Consider the following 17,128-nt stretch of genomic DNA (forward strand, 5'->3'; position numbering starts at 1 on the left):
GACCTGTCTGAGCTGTACTGTTCTATAAGGAATAGAAATCTACTATAGCCAACCTATCATTACCTTTCAATCGGGCTGTGTACTCAGCTGTTAGAAAAAATAACACATACAGCTGTCACGGTTCAAAGCTGAAGATAACTTTTATCCTAGATTGTAGCTGGTAAACAGCTTTTATTATGGACTATTAAATGGCCAGTAGGCTACACTATATTTACTGAGGAGGGAATGCTTGTATTGCAAAGTATACTACTAAATGTTATAGCAAATCAGGGGTCTTGTAAAACAATGGATTCTAAATAATTCATTCCAGCTCGGTGGGAACATCTCAGACCTCTCATGTGTTGTGGTTTTATTCTTTTTCAAGTTCTCTAATTCCCAGAGGCATTTTTGTCCCAGAGCAAGACTTGAAGAAAAAGCGTAAACACAGAAAACAGCTTACTTGGAGTCAATTATATGGTCCATATAATTGCTTTGTGTGATGTGCAAATTTACTAGAGGAAAGAAGGAACCCTAAATCAAGAGTCAGAGGAGTGACACTGGCAGCCTCAGAGCTGCATTGTCTGCAGCATGCACCCCCTTATAGGAAAAAAACACTGGAGGAATTGCATAATGGTCGATCCATCTGTTGTCCACAAAGACAGTCAGCATAGCGGGGTCCAGGAGACCCCTGTGTTGCTCTGTTCAGCTGCCATCAGATCCCCTCCTCAGAGATGGGGTGGGAGGCAACAGTTGCACAATGGATCTGCAAGACATTGGGGTAAAAGATAGGAGTCTAGTCTTGTGGATTAGGATTCAGGAAATCTGCACCCAGAGCCAGGAACTGTCATAAACTTGAGCCTGTCTGTACCTCAGTCCCCATCTATGACATGGGACTTGTACTTCCCTCTCCAGGTGTTCTGAGGATAATTCATTGACAAATGAGATGCTCAGGTGCTATGGGGATGAGGACCATATAAGAACCTGCACAGAATAAACTAGGAACTCAACAATGCCATTTGTACACTTATTTTTTCAGAGTTCTAAGTCTCTTTAATGTTTAAAAGGGGCTAATGTTTAAGCCCCAATTACACTGCAGGAACGGGAAGGCCCACAATTATGTAAATCTGTCACTCAAAACCTCTGCTATCCTTAAATGCACTACATTTTAAAGAACAAAACAGGATCTATAAAGGTGAAGGAGGTAACTCTTTTTTCCACACTAGCAAATATTTACCCTGTTGTCAGCTTTTGAGCTTTCTTTGCAGCATTTTACTTGTTTATCAAGAGGAACTCTTGGGGATCATTATGTTGTGCTGTTGACTTTAACAGCTTGTTTTTTAGACTTTCTTTAACTTCAATAGGAGCTGTGTGTGCCCATAAGTAGTCCCACGCTGCTGCACTGTCCTTGCATAACCTGTTCTCCTATACCTTCTTCATCCTTAATTCCACCCCATATCCTGACAACCTCTCATTCCAAGGCAGGACAGCTCCATTCTATCTAGCTTGATTTCCTAACTATATGATCCTCCCAGTTTACTCTCATATCTATTTTCCTACTTCACCACTACAATGGAAACCTAACAAATTTGGAGTGTCTAGACATTTTGGAAATAATATGGGAGATCACCTGAAGTTCACTCAGGTGAAATTTTCAGAACACCATGGGCCCAGATCCTCACCTGGTGTAAACTGGCATAGTTCCTTTGAAGTTAAGCTGAAGATCTGACCTCATAATTTTAAAACCCCATTTTCTATTTTTCCCAGACTTCTCAGGGAAAAACCTTTACACTGAGATAATATGCATCATGGAATTTCAAACAGCCTTTTTCTTTTAGGGAATGGGGTATGAACACTGGTGCAAAATGGAAAACTAGTGTTTCATCTTTAAATAAACTTCCCTATGGAAGGTATGACACCACTCCACAATATATCCTCTGATAAATGGTAAAATATAAAACAAACATGTTCACCAAATCTGCAAAATAGCCTTTTTTGTCCCTGATGCCTGAGCAGGGGCTGCTTTTCTCAGCTGTCACTTTTAACAAAACTTCATAATATTTCTTTATAAAAAGGCATCTCTTGATACTGTGGGAAATTTGTTATGAAACTATGTAAGGCTGAAGGTGCTGAATCATGTGTCAGTTTTAGAAAGTGTCCTTCAGGGAAGAGCAGCAGGTGGTGTTAACTAAATTAAAATGTGAAGATACCTTCTGCAGAGAGGGGGTAATGCCAGGACAACTAAGAGGAACACAGAGCTGAGAATAGTGAGTCTCCAGGGGACTTATTTTGCAATTGGCTTTTTGAAAATTGTTTAGGAACATGTTCCAGCAAAGAGGTTCTGCAAACTAGAGACTGGACCTTAATCAAAACCCTGAATCTAAATATCTTTGACCTTTGCAAAATCCACACTCAGTTCTGAATCTGCATCTCACTACCATGGGCCAAACCATATGTGTATATTGTATATGAACACACACTCCGTCGGAAACATTACTAAAGTTGCAAAGTAAAAACACTCAAAAGTTAGGTAAAGCCAGAATCTAGACTGCCTGTGTAAGCTTAATTCTGTCCCCTTTTGCCTATGCATAATGATAGTCTTTAACTGTATGATCCACATACTCTCCCTCCCCCTCCCCCCAAACTGCTTGCCATATTCAGTGCACAGGATGGAGTGTGCTTTGGGGGTGAATCAGGGTTGTGTATTGAAGAAAACTCTTGTCTGTAGAACACTGGCCTCATTTGTCGCAGAAGTTGCATAATGCACATGCACACAGGGGACAAAAGCACTCTAGGATGGTAGAACTTTTCAAAGAAAAAGCTGCCAGAATTTTTTAACATGGGCAAAATTGTGTATTTTCCCCTAGACTTCTTCTCAGAAAGGGCTGAATCATTTGGGATAAAAATTTCCAAAAATATTCAGTCTGTGCAGACACCTGATATGGAAAATTTCAGTATAAACTATTGAAGTTTGTTAATGTTTATAAGCAACTGAAAACGGGCTTATAATGGGAAGTGTTGGGCAAGCTTAATCAGTGCCACCTATCCTGTCTATAATAAAATAAAAATTCTCATGACCGTAGGAACTTCTCTGAAGAAATAAACACAGACATAGAACTCTGTCCTTTCTTTCATGATCCCACTGATAAAGAACTGGGAGTAATGAGCCAAATTATTCTCCCATTGGGTCAGTTTAGAATTGGTTTTCAGTATTGGTTTCAGTCTTTCTAATACAAGAACACGTATATTAAGGTGCATCTAGAAAATGCTAAACTTACACTGCAGCTTGGTTGGAGTTTTCTTAAAGCCCATTTCTATAACTAGGTAACTTATCTTTGATGATCCCTTGTGTGGCTGCTTAAAAAGATTTCACTGGAATGACTTCAGATGAAGAACCAATTTTAACTAAGCAACCCAGTTTGAGTTTGGAATATTAATGGTGAATACTCTCAGCAAACTGTTTGACCATTCTGCATGGTTAAAAAAGAGAAGTGTAAGATATATTCAGAAAAATAATGGTCTGTTCATAGATAGTCCATTTGTTTGTCATTGTTTTACATATCCATCAGTGACACAGCCATAATTTTTAAAAAAAAAAAAACCTCCTGAATTTTGTTGTAACCCTCATTTGTAGTTTGACAGCTCCTGGAATTCTGGACTGAGCCTCTATGGAACTGGTTCCGAAACTTTTTCATACCATGACTCCCTTTGGGCTCACCTCTGTTAACCTGACCCCCAAGACATGGCCCGAAAGGTTGAGAGTAAGGCCTCCCCAGCATGGGCATCCCAGAGATTTGTCATGGGATGCTGCGAGGAGAGGATCCTGGCACAGTAGTGAGGAGAACCTGTGGGGAGAGCAGTGCTGTAGTGACCTGCTTGGCTGAAAGCAGTGTTAGGTGTGTTTGGGAGAGTGGGGAAAGCAACTTGGTGGGGTGGGTGAAGAGATGGGGATGAAGGGAGATTAAGGAATGGAGATGGGTCTGGTGGTGGGGGGCGGGGAAGAAGCAGCTGGGCTCGGGGAGAGGCACCAATACCAGGTGCAGATGACACTGAGGTGGGCAGAGTGAGATTTGTTGATGTGTTTAAGTATTTATTAGTTAACCCTAACTCTTTCTTTCCCCAGATCCTACTTTCCAACTTGCAGTAAAATCCCCCTTTGTTAGTTTTGGGGTGTGTAATTTCTTTGCTGGGGTCTGGGCTCATGTACCCTTTTGTGTCTTGTGTACTTCTTGCCAGAAGTGGTACAATTATTCATTGTCCTAAAGGACAGCACCTCCTGTGTCTTGGACGTAGTGAGGCGACATCATGAGTGGAGGCACGAGGTGTCACAAAGAACTCCCGACTCAACCAACGCAGGGGGAAGGGAGAAACCACTCCCACCAGCCAGCACCAAGGAGCCACACCTCAGGGGAGATGCTACATTTTATGATCACTTATGAAACAGATAAACTTGTTCTGCTTGTAGGAATTGCACTAACTTATGTGAAACAGTAAACCACTATGTGCACTGAAATGCATAACAGATATAGAAATAAGCAGACATTAGCTATTCTTCAGACAATATAGACTGCACATCATAGTAAGCAGTAAATAGAACTGAAGAGACTGTAAAAGAAGCCATGACAGTGTTATTTCCTTGTGAAAAATCTGTTTGAGACAGAGGTGTGAGATTTTATACTTCTGAATCTGAATTTTCATTAGCCTAATTTAAGAAATATGGTTTGGAGCCTGACCTTGCAATCTCTTACACATATGAATAATTTTTATGCACATAGGATCTGATCCTGCATAATCACATGAGTAATTTTAGTTTTTTGAACAGTCCTATTGGATTTGGTGGGATTATTCTCATGAGTAAATTTATTTACATACATAAGTGTTTGAAGGATCAGACGCATAAGTAGTTCAGTTGAAGTCATGTGTATAAGGAGTTGCAGGATTGGAGTTTGAAATTGGAATTACACCCAATACTATCAACTAATCTTAAAAGTTGAAATTGTAGGTTTGATTCAACCAGCCCACAAACTGACTTTCTACCAGGTGCATTTATTATACAACATGAAAGTTGTTTTCAAGTTTATATAATGACTAACTTTTATCATTTTAAATACTGTAGCAATGGCAACTGGCAATCACATCTAGAAAGAAAGTGGTTAGAGGATGATCAATGACCGTGAACAGTAGAAGTGGCAATTTTTAGAAAATCATTTTAGGGTTAGTATCCTGCACCAAGGCATCTCTTCTTGTGACTTTCAATCCAATAAATCACATGCCACTTTTATGTGAGATGCACTTACCTGGAAAAATTTACTTGAAATGTAAAATGCTTCCCCCCCCCTATTTTAAGCATCTTTTCATGCCTCTTTCTCTTCTTTAGTTGAACTTTCACTGTCAACTTGTCTTTCCCTTCAGTTTCTGATTTACAGTACCTCTGTTCTTTTTTTTATCCATTTCTCTTTGCCATTATCCTTTTCCTTCCTATTGTTTGAATAGAATTCATTTTATTACCATTCGGCTTTTCTCAATGTTCTCGTCTCCGATCCCTTTTTGCTATTTTCTCTGCCCGTCACACAGCTCTAAAGGAAAGTTCAGCGGAGAAGGGAAATCATCACTGCCATAGTTATAATAGTTATGTAGAGCACAGTTGTGGTGTGGGGGTGGGGAATGGTATAAGTTTTTCTTTCTCTCACATAGTTATACTTCCCTTACTAATACAATTAGTCCCATTGACTTCCCATACTGTATATGCACATATTGTTCCTTTTACTGAACTCCAAGTCCTAGCTGAAGCAGCAGCAGGAAGTATGGTTATAAATCTAGTGGAAAATAAGCAATACTTAAACCAAATACATAGGGTCCAGTTGTGTGATTTATACACAGCTTTATCTATGGGGAGCTCTGGGATGGATTGTGCCTCAAGAAGACAGTCCCTGCACCGAGTGGCCTGATGAACAGTGGGACTATATATGCTCCATTGTCTTTAGTGCCAGATGGTAATAGAGGGGTGGATGGGTGGGACTAATATCTGATGCTTTGCGTGTTTGTTTTATTTATGTAATGCTATCAACATATTGCACACCTCAAAACAAACCAATAGCATGAAAATACAGTAAAAATATTATAAAATGACCAAATTATCAGAAGGAGTAAATAATTCTATAAAATTTATGACTTAACTTCTGCCTCTGCTCTTGTGGAGCCAAAAGATTGCCATAAATGAACTAAACTTTGCTCTTAGACATACTTGCATGTCTCATTGATTTTTAACTGGCCCATTTTTGTTGAGACAAGGCAAAAAAGCAGCACTGATGGCAAAAGCTGTTTTTTTTTCTTATAGTAAAAATAAACTTGTATTAACTTGAATTGAGCAAAGAGGTTTGCAGGATGACATGGGAAGTTGCCCTACATTTTCCAGCCCTACTTCACAGAATGCATTAGTCAACAATGTGAATGGAATCCTTACCCTGTTTTTTGTCTATTACAAGATTCATCCAGCCATATTTAATTAACCAGGATTCAATTGTGTAGACAGCATGTGTTTTTTCTCTAGTAGTATAATAGTAAATATATATTCTCCCTATCTCAAGTCTCACTGAATCCTCCAGCCTGAGCTTGGCCATACACTGTGTTGTCAGAACTTCTCCAAGAAAAGTAATAGGAAAAAAATTAAGGGTTGAGACTTGATGGAAGACACACATGGGAGCATTGGCGAAAGCAATAGATTAATGGCAATGGTACAGATGAGATGGGATTACTGTTGGCAGCTATAATTTCATTTGTGGGCCCCACAGACTATAGGTAGTGTGGAATGGAAAGAAAATAAACGACTGGTATGTACATACTACATTTCAAACCCTGGCATAGTGTATTTGTATTGGAAGCTATAGATCCTGGATATATATTGTGATGGAACATTTCAGCCCTTAGATGTGTACAACTCCCTCTGAAATCAATTAGAAGTTTGCATGCACAAGGACTGCAGGATTGTGCCATTAGGTAATTGCTATTAGGGGTTAAAAACTGAGTTGGCTGAACCAAATCACAGCTCACACCTGAACCTTGGGAGGATTTGAAATTAGCATGCAGCTCTAGTTCTGAATTTTGCAGTTGTCTGCATTTTATCTTTGTAGTGGGACAACAGCACCCCTAGATCTGAATACCACCAGACTTTTCCAAATTTCTGATCAATTTCCAAATTCTGTGCCATGAACTCCACTCTACATGGAAATATTTCTTTAGTCAGGCTGAGACTTAGAGCCAAACATGGAGATGGCGTTGTTTACTTCCAAATTCCAGATACAGCAGTGTGGGTATTTAATTTGTAGCTCCTCATTTGCTGGTTTGATAAACCCTCAGCTCTAGCAGCATTTTAATCTTGCATTGACCTTTAAGTATGTGGTGTTTACCCCTTTGCTTGTTTCTGATATCCACAAAAGAGAGAGTTTATAATTTGAGTCAATTTTGTTAATGAACAAAACTTTGAGAAACAAAGATAAGCCTTTATGTTCCTCCCTCAGACCTAGGCCGATAGTACAAAGCTGAGTCTAACAATTGGAAACAGGAGCTGAATTCCTATTTTGATAGGTAAAAGCTGTCAGATGATGAATGTCTGACTTTTACATGCCAGGATAATTATTTTGTGATTCTTAATTGAGTTGAGTTAGGTGTACAATATTTAAAAGATGCTGGTTAAGCTCTTTCTTTTCATAAGCAGTTTGAAAACCTTTAACAAAACTTCCTATAATAATAGAGTATAAAATAAATTAATAGAGCTCTCCTATTTCCTAGAACTGGAAGGGATCTTAAAAGGTCATTGAGTCCATCCCCCTCTCTTCACTAGCAGGACCAAGTACTGATTTTGCTCCAGATTCCTAAGTGGCCCCCTCAGAAATTGAACTCACAACCGTGGGTTTAGGTCAATGCTCAAACCACTGAGCTATCCCTCCCCCCAAGGGATTTCCTGAAATATATACAGGGTTCATATTATTTATTGAATATGTTTATTAACGATAAGTAATCTGGCCCAGGCAAGAATTCTTCAGTCTTCTCATTCTGCAGGCACCTCTGTAAAGAAGAGATGCTTTTACATAGACTGGGAGACAGGGACCATCTTTTGTATTGTTTGTACAGCACCTAGTATATTGGGGCTGTGATCTGTGACTGGGATCCTTAGGTGCTATGATAATAGAATTAATAATTCATGGATTCACATACAGTCATATCCACTTCCTTCATTTGCTTGGTTCTCAAAATATTTCATTCTGTGGCCACCCAGAGTGTACCACCTGTATATAATGAAACCACCACATTTCAAGAACCAATCAAGTGAAATAACTGATCTGCACGTTGACCTAAAGATTAAACTTTTCCTGGTGTTTAAAGGTCTCACTTCTTGCCTGTGCATCTTCACCTTTTGGGCTCTGAATGCAACTGAGAGTATAAGCAGAAGTTCCAAAACACCATGAAAAAGTCAATTCTTATCTCATTTCCAGTGCAGTTAAGCAGACAAGAGATTTGAATGGTTTTGACCACATGGGCCCAAATCAGAAAGTTGAGATGCAGATCCATATTTCAAATCCCTCAGATATGAACGTTTGCTCTGAAGTTTGCTAGGAGGTAGGTAGGGGCCAGCTATAAAATTCAGAGTGGGTTTGGTTTCCAAATCATCAATGCTCCAAAATTCTAGAAATAGTCAGATCCAGGCTCTTTGTTCCACCTAAAGATAAGCCGGAACAATCTTCTCTCAGTCTAGGGATCTAAACTTATGAATATGAATCTGTCCCAAATTACCAAACCTTTTGAGTCTGGGTATAACATCTGGAATGATGTCCATAGATTACTATAGATAATTTTGTTATCACTTATTTATGGTACATATTTGTTCCTCTATGGATAGCCAATGTTTCTTTTACCTTTATATGGTCTTTAAAACTGATTTATGCCCAACATTTGCAATCTGTCATGGAATGAAAATAAAACAGTGTCAGGACCTTGCATATAGAGACCTTGCTGGCTCATTCTGATTTCAGTCAGGGGAGTCCTATTGGCTCCAATCTAGACATATGAATAGTCATCTCTGTCTGACCTTGAGGTCAGAGGGATTCTTCAGGGAACTTGAGGAACCACCCTCCTAAGGAAAAGCTTATGCTGTGGTTTAAGTTTCACTTGTTTAATTTTACTAATAATCTTCTTTCTACAGGTTGACTTTAGTTTACATAATATCTAGTGTTCTTATATTCTTTCTGGAGCAGGGTGAGAACTCCAGCTAACTGCAGAGGTAACTGAGTCAGTGACAAATAATCCCTACCTCCCCCCCCCCCCCCCCAAAAAAAAAGCCTACCCTCAAAGCTAGTTGCATTCAGAGTATTGAAGTGTATGTTCAAGGAGTTTGAAATCAACAAATATAATGAAATTCAAATCTCATTGGAAGGCTGTCTGCTATACCTATCTTCTAAGGTACCTTGGCATTTGGCTTCATTACACCTCTCCTTTTATTTGCAACAAATAAACAAAATATTAAGTTATTACAAAATGTTGGCTAAAATGGAAAGCACAAAATTCTACTTGTCTCTTACCTGTGGTGAGAATTTTTTAATTATTAATATTGGAGTATACTTGTGGATTTTATCATAAGGGTGAATAAATATTTTGTTGGGACTGGTAAATTTTTCATGCCAGGCTGTTGTATATTTATCCAGCAGGGAAAAAAGAGTGTAGTGTAGGAATACTTACCACTACATTGCCTTAGTTTGTACTAGTCCCATCTTGCTTTTGCATTATGATGGTAAATATCACTTAGCATTTAATTACATTTTTGGAGAAAACAAATGTGACCATTAATAACTTAATGAAGCTTTTGGATTCACCACCAAATGCACAACAGCAATGCTCTGATAACAAATGCATTTGTGGTGGGATGTTCCAGATTGTGGTGCTTGTACTAAAAGGTAGGTATATTCATAACGGCAGATACTTCCTTCAGCTACAAAGCGCAGAGAATGAGGTAGCATGTAAGGGAGACCATGTTACATGCTGTCTCTGCTATCATCTGATAGCAGCCCCTCCATGCAAACAGCCTGCAGTGGGGGCTCCAGTGGAAATCAGTAGGTGTGTTAGCTGGAGCAGGGGGGCTGGAACTAGGGAACTATGTAGCATGTTCCACTGAGAAAGGCAGCGCGCATGCACACACGCATCCCCACCCCTACGGGTGAGCCAGTACTCGCCCATATACAGCCAGGTTAAAGCACTGCCACAGCAAAGGACCCTAATTAAAGCACTGCCACAGTAGCACTTTAATGTCATTGCCCCTTCCCCCACCCCACCCCTGGGCTGCTGAGAGGGGGGTCAAAAGGGGCAGCTTCCCCAGGGCTAGCGATTTAAAAGGGCCAGGGGCTCCCAGGGGCCTCCGCTACCACAGCAGCGTCCGGAGCCCTGGGCCCTTTAAATCGCTGCTGGAGCCCTGGGCAGTGTGGGCCAGGCAGCAGTTAGTATTTAATGTTATTTTCACCGCTGCCATCCACAGATGCTCTGATGTGTTCCTGTGGCTAATCTCCACATCCTGTGTAGGCTTTGTACCCTTCCACAGTGCACAGGGGTGCAGAGAAAACCCTATACTGTTGCTCCACTGGTAGCTACCCTGCCTCCCACAGTCACTCCCATTCTAATGTGATTTAAATGGTGTGGAGGGCTTTGTGCTGGCTCTCTGCACTGGGAATTCACTTATTTAGGTTTTATAAAACCCTTTAATTAAAAAAAAAAACAGACATCAAGTAGAACTTATGTTAGGAGCCTAAATTGACAAGGTCCCGTTAAGAATTCAGCTATTCGGAAATGAGTTATGACTAGAGCTGGGCAAAAATTTTCATCCAAAACTCCTTTCAGCAAAAAATGCAGATTCTGTTCGGAAAAGGGATTCTTAACCCTTTCACAAATTCTTGTCTGTTTCATTTAATTTTGTCAGGAAAAAATATTCTACACTTCAGAATGTTTCATTTCAACACTTCTGAAATTGTTTTGACAAATCCTCACAGTCAATAACTAAAATTCCATTGTCTTTAGAGGAGTTTGGATGTCTTCCTGAAAGAACAGAGTACCTGCATCACTATCCGTACATTCAAGATGCATGACTGACACTATTTTATAAATAGCTTATACAACACAGACTGACTCAGATTCCCTCTCATGCCTGTCAGCTCTTCTCCTTTATATACAGATTTTGACCTAGTCTGTTTGTTTGTTCAATCCCTGTCCCAATCAGCCAATCACCTCTAAGTGCTCTGTCAACCAAAGCTGGACCTGATTGAAAACCTGTGCCTATAGAGCGGGACCTGTCTGAAGACGTGTGTTCTACCTAACTGACCCCTCTCTTCAGGTATTGGGGTGACCCCAGTCTACCTGCTTCCCATTGGTCAAATCATTCTAAGGGTGTTACTTTGATTTCTTGTGGCTTCCACCTTGTTTTCCCTAAGTGTGACTGCTTAAAACTAATTATTCAAATCCTTATTATTGCCAGACAAACATGTTTATATGCACCTTTTTATGTTTTACTGTCACTACTCCAATTTCACTAATTTACATAATCCCAAATCTTGATATTTCCCTGCTTCAGCTAAAAGTCATAGATCAGCACTATGGATGCTGGACAGCACCTCAGTGCTAAGCAGCATTTTCAGCAGGCAGAGCAGATGGAAAATCCTTTGTATCACCATGTCTCTCAGAGGCATTGTGAGAATTAATTATTTATTTGTCAATGATTAAAGAAAATTGGATGACAGTTACTATCCACGTGAATTCTTTTTTATTACTTATGTGTATATTTAATTTAAATGTGAAATAAGATCAGAGCTGTTAAACTTTATCAGGAATTCATGTATGTATAAATTGGCTTTTTGATTTAAAAAAAATCTAAGTCCAAAGGCTTTGGACTAAATTTTCCATAGACAAACCCCCCTTGGCTGCAGTTTTGTTCAGTTCAGTTGTTTAGATCACTGTAGTATCGGTTTACTGCACTTTTGGAAAGTGCTCAAGGTGATATCTATCATGTGTAGTTCCTTGGCCCAAGTGGGAAATTGTGTGTCCAGTGGTTTGGATTGGGTTGCCTTTTAAAAACTAAATTATATGTACTCTGTGCTTATATTAGCAAAGGCCAGGCCAATGAAATACACTTTGCACTTGGACTGGAAGATAAAGTTTGCGGTGGTTCTTAGATCCTGTGGGAGGTTGTTCCATAATCTCGGACCAGTCCCTAACCAAACACTGTCTTCTACATTGGCAATCTTTTTATCCTTCCAACTCCACTGAATTCAATGAAATTGGATGAGGTGTAAGACTGAACAAAATTTGGATCTTTACATAGAAAACATTAAGATTACAACATCTCCAATCTAACTATAACTATATTGAGGTCCATTCAATTTGGGTAAGGTCCATCCCTGGTATTAATCAATGGTGATGTCAGTGGAGCTACACCAAGTTTAATTAGTCCCACTAACTATAGTTTTAGTTCCATATTCGTGGACTGATATGATATGAGTGGTTATTAGATTTGTCAGCCAGACCACATCACTGCCATTTGCAAGTGGAGTGACCATAATGAATATATCTTTAAAATGATTAGGGGGCTGGAGTACGTGACTTATGAGGAGAGGCTGAGGGAACTGAGATTGTTTAGTCTGCAAAAGAGAAGAACAAGGGGGATTTGATAGCTGCTTTCAACTACCTGAAAGGGGGTTCTAATGAGGATGGATCTAGTCTGTTCTCAGTGGTACCAGATGACATAACAAGGAGTAATGGTCTCAAGTTGCAGTGGGGGAGGTTTAGGTTGGATATTAGGAAAAACTGTTTCACAAGGAGGGTGGTGAAGCACTGGAATGGGTTACCTAGGCAGGTGGTGGGATCTCCTTCCTTAGAGGTTTTTAAGGTCAGGCTTGACAAAGCCCTGGCTGGGATGATTTAGTTGGGAATTGGTCCTTCTTTGAGCAGGGGGTTGGACTAGATGACCTCATGAGGTCCCTTCCAACCCTGGTATTCTATGATTCTATGATATGTAGTTATATCTTGAAAGGGGCTGCACAACATGTAAGTCAAGACAGGACTTGACCATTCATTGTTAAAAATCATGATATACAATATTTGAGCATATTATATACAGTATTTTACAAAAAAACAAAAACAAAGTGGTGACTCATTATTGTGCCTTTACCCATGGTAGCTATGTTGCCCATTGAAAAATCTCACTATTTGGTGATAATTTGCAATTGTCAACACTTATGCATAATCTGTGTCCATACTTAAAATGTGCCATTTGACTTAGCTATCTAAATATGTAATAAGCAACAGAGAGTCCTGTAGCACCTTTAAGACTAACAGATGTATTGGAGCATAAGCTTTTGTGGGTGAATGCCCACTTCGTTGGATCCATATGTAATGTTACCTATTGTCACAGCTCCAGTAGAACACCCTGTCTTGACCACTCTACAGATTCCTGTCTGGAGATCCAGCTGCTGAATCCCCTCCAGAGTTTCAATGGAGTCTAGGATTGGTCTCTGTTTTAGGGCTTCTGGGCACACTTTCAGGTGCAGGTCTTCTATCTGGCACCCGCTCGGCCCGCACCACTTCCAGCAGCCCCCATTGGCCTGGTGCGGCGAACCACGGCCAGTGGGAGCCGCGATCGGCTGGACCTGCGGACGGGGCAGGTAAACAAACTGGCCCGGCCCGCCAGGGGCTTTCCCTACACAAGCGGCAGCTCCAGTTTGAGAAACACTGGGATAGAGGAAAGTATTATATCTAGTCCTGAGACACTGAACTAAACTTTAGTGCAAGCTCTATTTTCAGCTCAGTCTATATCGTGCAACTTCTAATTCAGATATGAAAATCATGTACATGTTGCATAAGATGATCCTTTTATTTACCATGTGTCAATTTGGCTTTTACCCACCCAGATATTATAGCTCCTGGCATTGCTTTTCCATTTATTAGCCTCATCCTGCATCAGTGACATCAATGGAATTTTCTATGTAGACTCCAGTGAGGAATATAATTGTAACTTGTGTTAGGGACAATGGTGTGCATTAACCACAAAGGACTAGGGATCCATCCCAAAGATAACAATGACTTAAAGGGAATGTGTCAAATGAATTTTTAAGAAAATCTTGGCAAATGTCACAAATATCTGTCATGAAAGCCATTAAAGTTGACCCTGGACAGTTTTTGTTCCTATCTTCCTTACTTCTGACCAGATCCTCAGCTTTTGTAGACCAACATAGTTATATTGATTTTAAAAAATTGATGCTGATTTACAGCTATTGAGGATCTGGCCCTTTATTCTCAAAGTGCCCAAGACTTTTGAGAATACATTACAAACAATAAACAATATCTATAGACAAAATAAAAAGAGACAGCCGCATTCACATATTCATACAAATATAGTCATTCATACAATTATAAAAATGAGCTCTGACAAAAAGGATGAGCCATTAGAATAAGGGTATGAAGCATGCACAGTTAAACTTTGTGAGAAAATATTTAGTAAGAAATGGCTATCCTTATGTATCAGACTATTGGTTAATATTTGTATTTTCCTTTTATACATACAAAATGCATTACAAAAATTTGTGAAACACCAATAAAAAGTAACAATAGTACATGGGCTAACTGCCCATCTATTCCTCTCATAGTCTCTGAGTACAATCCCCTTGTATAGGTCTTGGGCCATTCTGAGGTGTAATCGTATGACTTTCCCACTCTCAGGCCTGGGCATCAGCCTTGATTATCTCAGCAGGTCTAACTTATGTTCAGCACCTGTAATTTTCTTCCCTCCAGGAACAATGATAGCAGTATCAAATAACCAAACTGCGTTCTTAAAGTGAAGTATTATTTATTTAGAACCAAAGCCTTTAAGAAACTGATCTTAATACAATACATCTATATGCATGTCTGTCTCTCTGTAAGGCCATTCCTTGGAGCTGCAGAAGGTCCAGCTTCATTAGACTCCCTCTACAGAGCTTCTCTGTGTCAACTGTTCCCCAGGACAGCTCCTAACAATTGATAGCCCTCTTTCCTTTCTGTTCTGAAAAGGGATTCTTAACCTTTTGATCTCTTAATTCCCTCCGTGGGGAAAACAGCATTGTCACTCTGGCCTGGGGCCTGTAAGTAGGCCTGGGGCCTGTAATTGCACCCCCAGTTTTAGTTTAGAGGTTACTTAACTAGACTGTGTTTTCTTCTCTGCTTTGGTTTTCCCACAGCCCCCTATTCAGCTAGATCCGTAATATATAATAATCTCATGTCACTGACCAGGTTACAGTAGTGTTCCTAAACTTATTACATAGCAATTCTGTGTCTGTCTGTGTGAACACTGGAGGGTCAGATATCCTTAAATGTTGTTCCTCATCTACTGGCTGCTGTAAATGATGAAATAAGAAGGGCAGTTGTTTAAAATTGTTTACAAGGAAACATGTAATGTACCAGACATGTAAACCCACCAACAATATCTTCGGTATGTGATCTTAGTATCAATGACATCAGATGATTTCTGAAGAGAGTAATATACCTCAGGCAGTTGAAGGTATACTAAAAGAAATGTCACAGTGCTGCAATCATCCTATGAATTGGTGGAAGGTGTGTTTTAGAACATAAGAGCGGCCATATTGGGTCAGACCAAAGGTCCATCTAGCCCAGTATCCTGTCTTCCGACAGTGGCCAATGCCAGGTGCCCCAGACGGAATGTACAGAACAGGTAATCAAGTGATCCATCCCTTGTCACTCATTCCCAGCTTCTGGCAAACAGAAACTAGGGACACCATCCCTGCCCATCCTGGCTAATAGCCATTGATTGACCTATCCTCCATGAATTTATTTAGTTTTTTTGAGCCCTGTTATAGTCTTGGAAATTGAGATCCAGTAAAAAGCCTTTCCTCTCTAGAGATGTAAGGTTCAAATCTAAACATGTGCTGCTGCTTGCGTTCTTGTCACAAACTAGATGTTTTTCCATAACTGTGCACACGCGATAGCTCTTTCTATTGCTGCAGTGAGCCAATGAGGTCTCCCAAAAGTGTTGGCAAATGAGCAGGTGCTCCATGGTCGGTATCTCACCGCACTTGCATATATTTTTGTCATTAGAATAGCCCCATTTGATCATATTAGTTTTTTATCTGCCAGTTTGTGTGTGCAGGCGGTTCAGGCATCACCACATTGACCAGTCTGTATCAGCCCGTCTGAGAAGGTCTTCCTGGGGTTCTAGATCTATTTCAGTGAGTCTGACTCTGTAGTCTTTCATTCCATAACCTCAGTCATGCCTTGCCAGCTGGTCTATCCAAAGGCATGACACTGGTTATAAAACTCTTTTGCGATTTAAGGCATTTGGTTACACTTGTGTGTCCATATAATGGATGCCTTGGGTCTTCCATCTGCTATGATCTTTCTCTTTGGCTTGCTACCTTCCTCCTGATATCAAGTAGTGCAAGGCTGTCCTTTTATGTTGACTTCAGTCTTCCTGTTATTCCATGATAACATTCTCTGACATTTTGAACAGGATTTAATTTCTTAGCATGGATGAATTGTTCCCATACTCTGCTATGGAGTAGCACAAGGCAATAGCAGTGGTTCACAGTAATTGGATTGGCTCCCCACTTTGAGGTGACCAACTTTTGGTGGATGTTGTTACAGGTGCTAACTTTCCTTCAAAGCACGTGTAGAGAAGACGAAAGGAAAAGTGCCTGGTCCAATCTCAATCCTAGGGAGAAAGGGTTTGGATGATTAGCTAGTACGATTTCATCCCAGGTGGTGATTAGTTTCCACTTGGCTTCTCAACGGCATAGGTGAAAGGCCATCATCTGTGTCTTGATTGGGCTGGCATGAAGCTGATTCTTATTGTAATAAATTGAGAGTGTCATAAACAGATAGTTAAGGGTTCATGCCTCTTTTACCTGTAAAGGGTTAAGAAGTTCACCTAGCCTAGCTGACACCTGACCAGAGGAACCAATGGGAGGACAAGATGGTTCAAAAGGAAGGAGGGAAGTTCCCTTTGTCTGAGTCACTTTCAGTTTTGACCGGAGTGGAAAAGCTCCAGAATTCAGCCTCTTATCAAGTAGTGAGTATTAGTGAAGGAAATAAATAGGTTTATGTTTATTTCTTTGTAACTTGTCTTGTGCATTAG

The sequence above is a fragment of the Malaclemys terrapin genome, chromosome 2 (assembly GCF_027887155.1).
Source record: "Malaclemys terrapin pileata isolate rMalTer1 chromosome 2, rMalTer1.hap1, whole genome shotgun sequence".
Classification (NCBI taxonomy): Eukaryota; Metazoa; Chordata; order Testudines; family Emydidae; genus Malaclemys; species Malaclemys terrapin.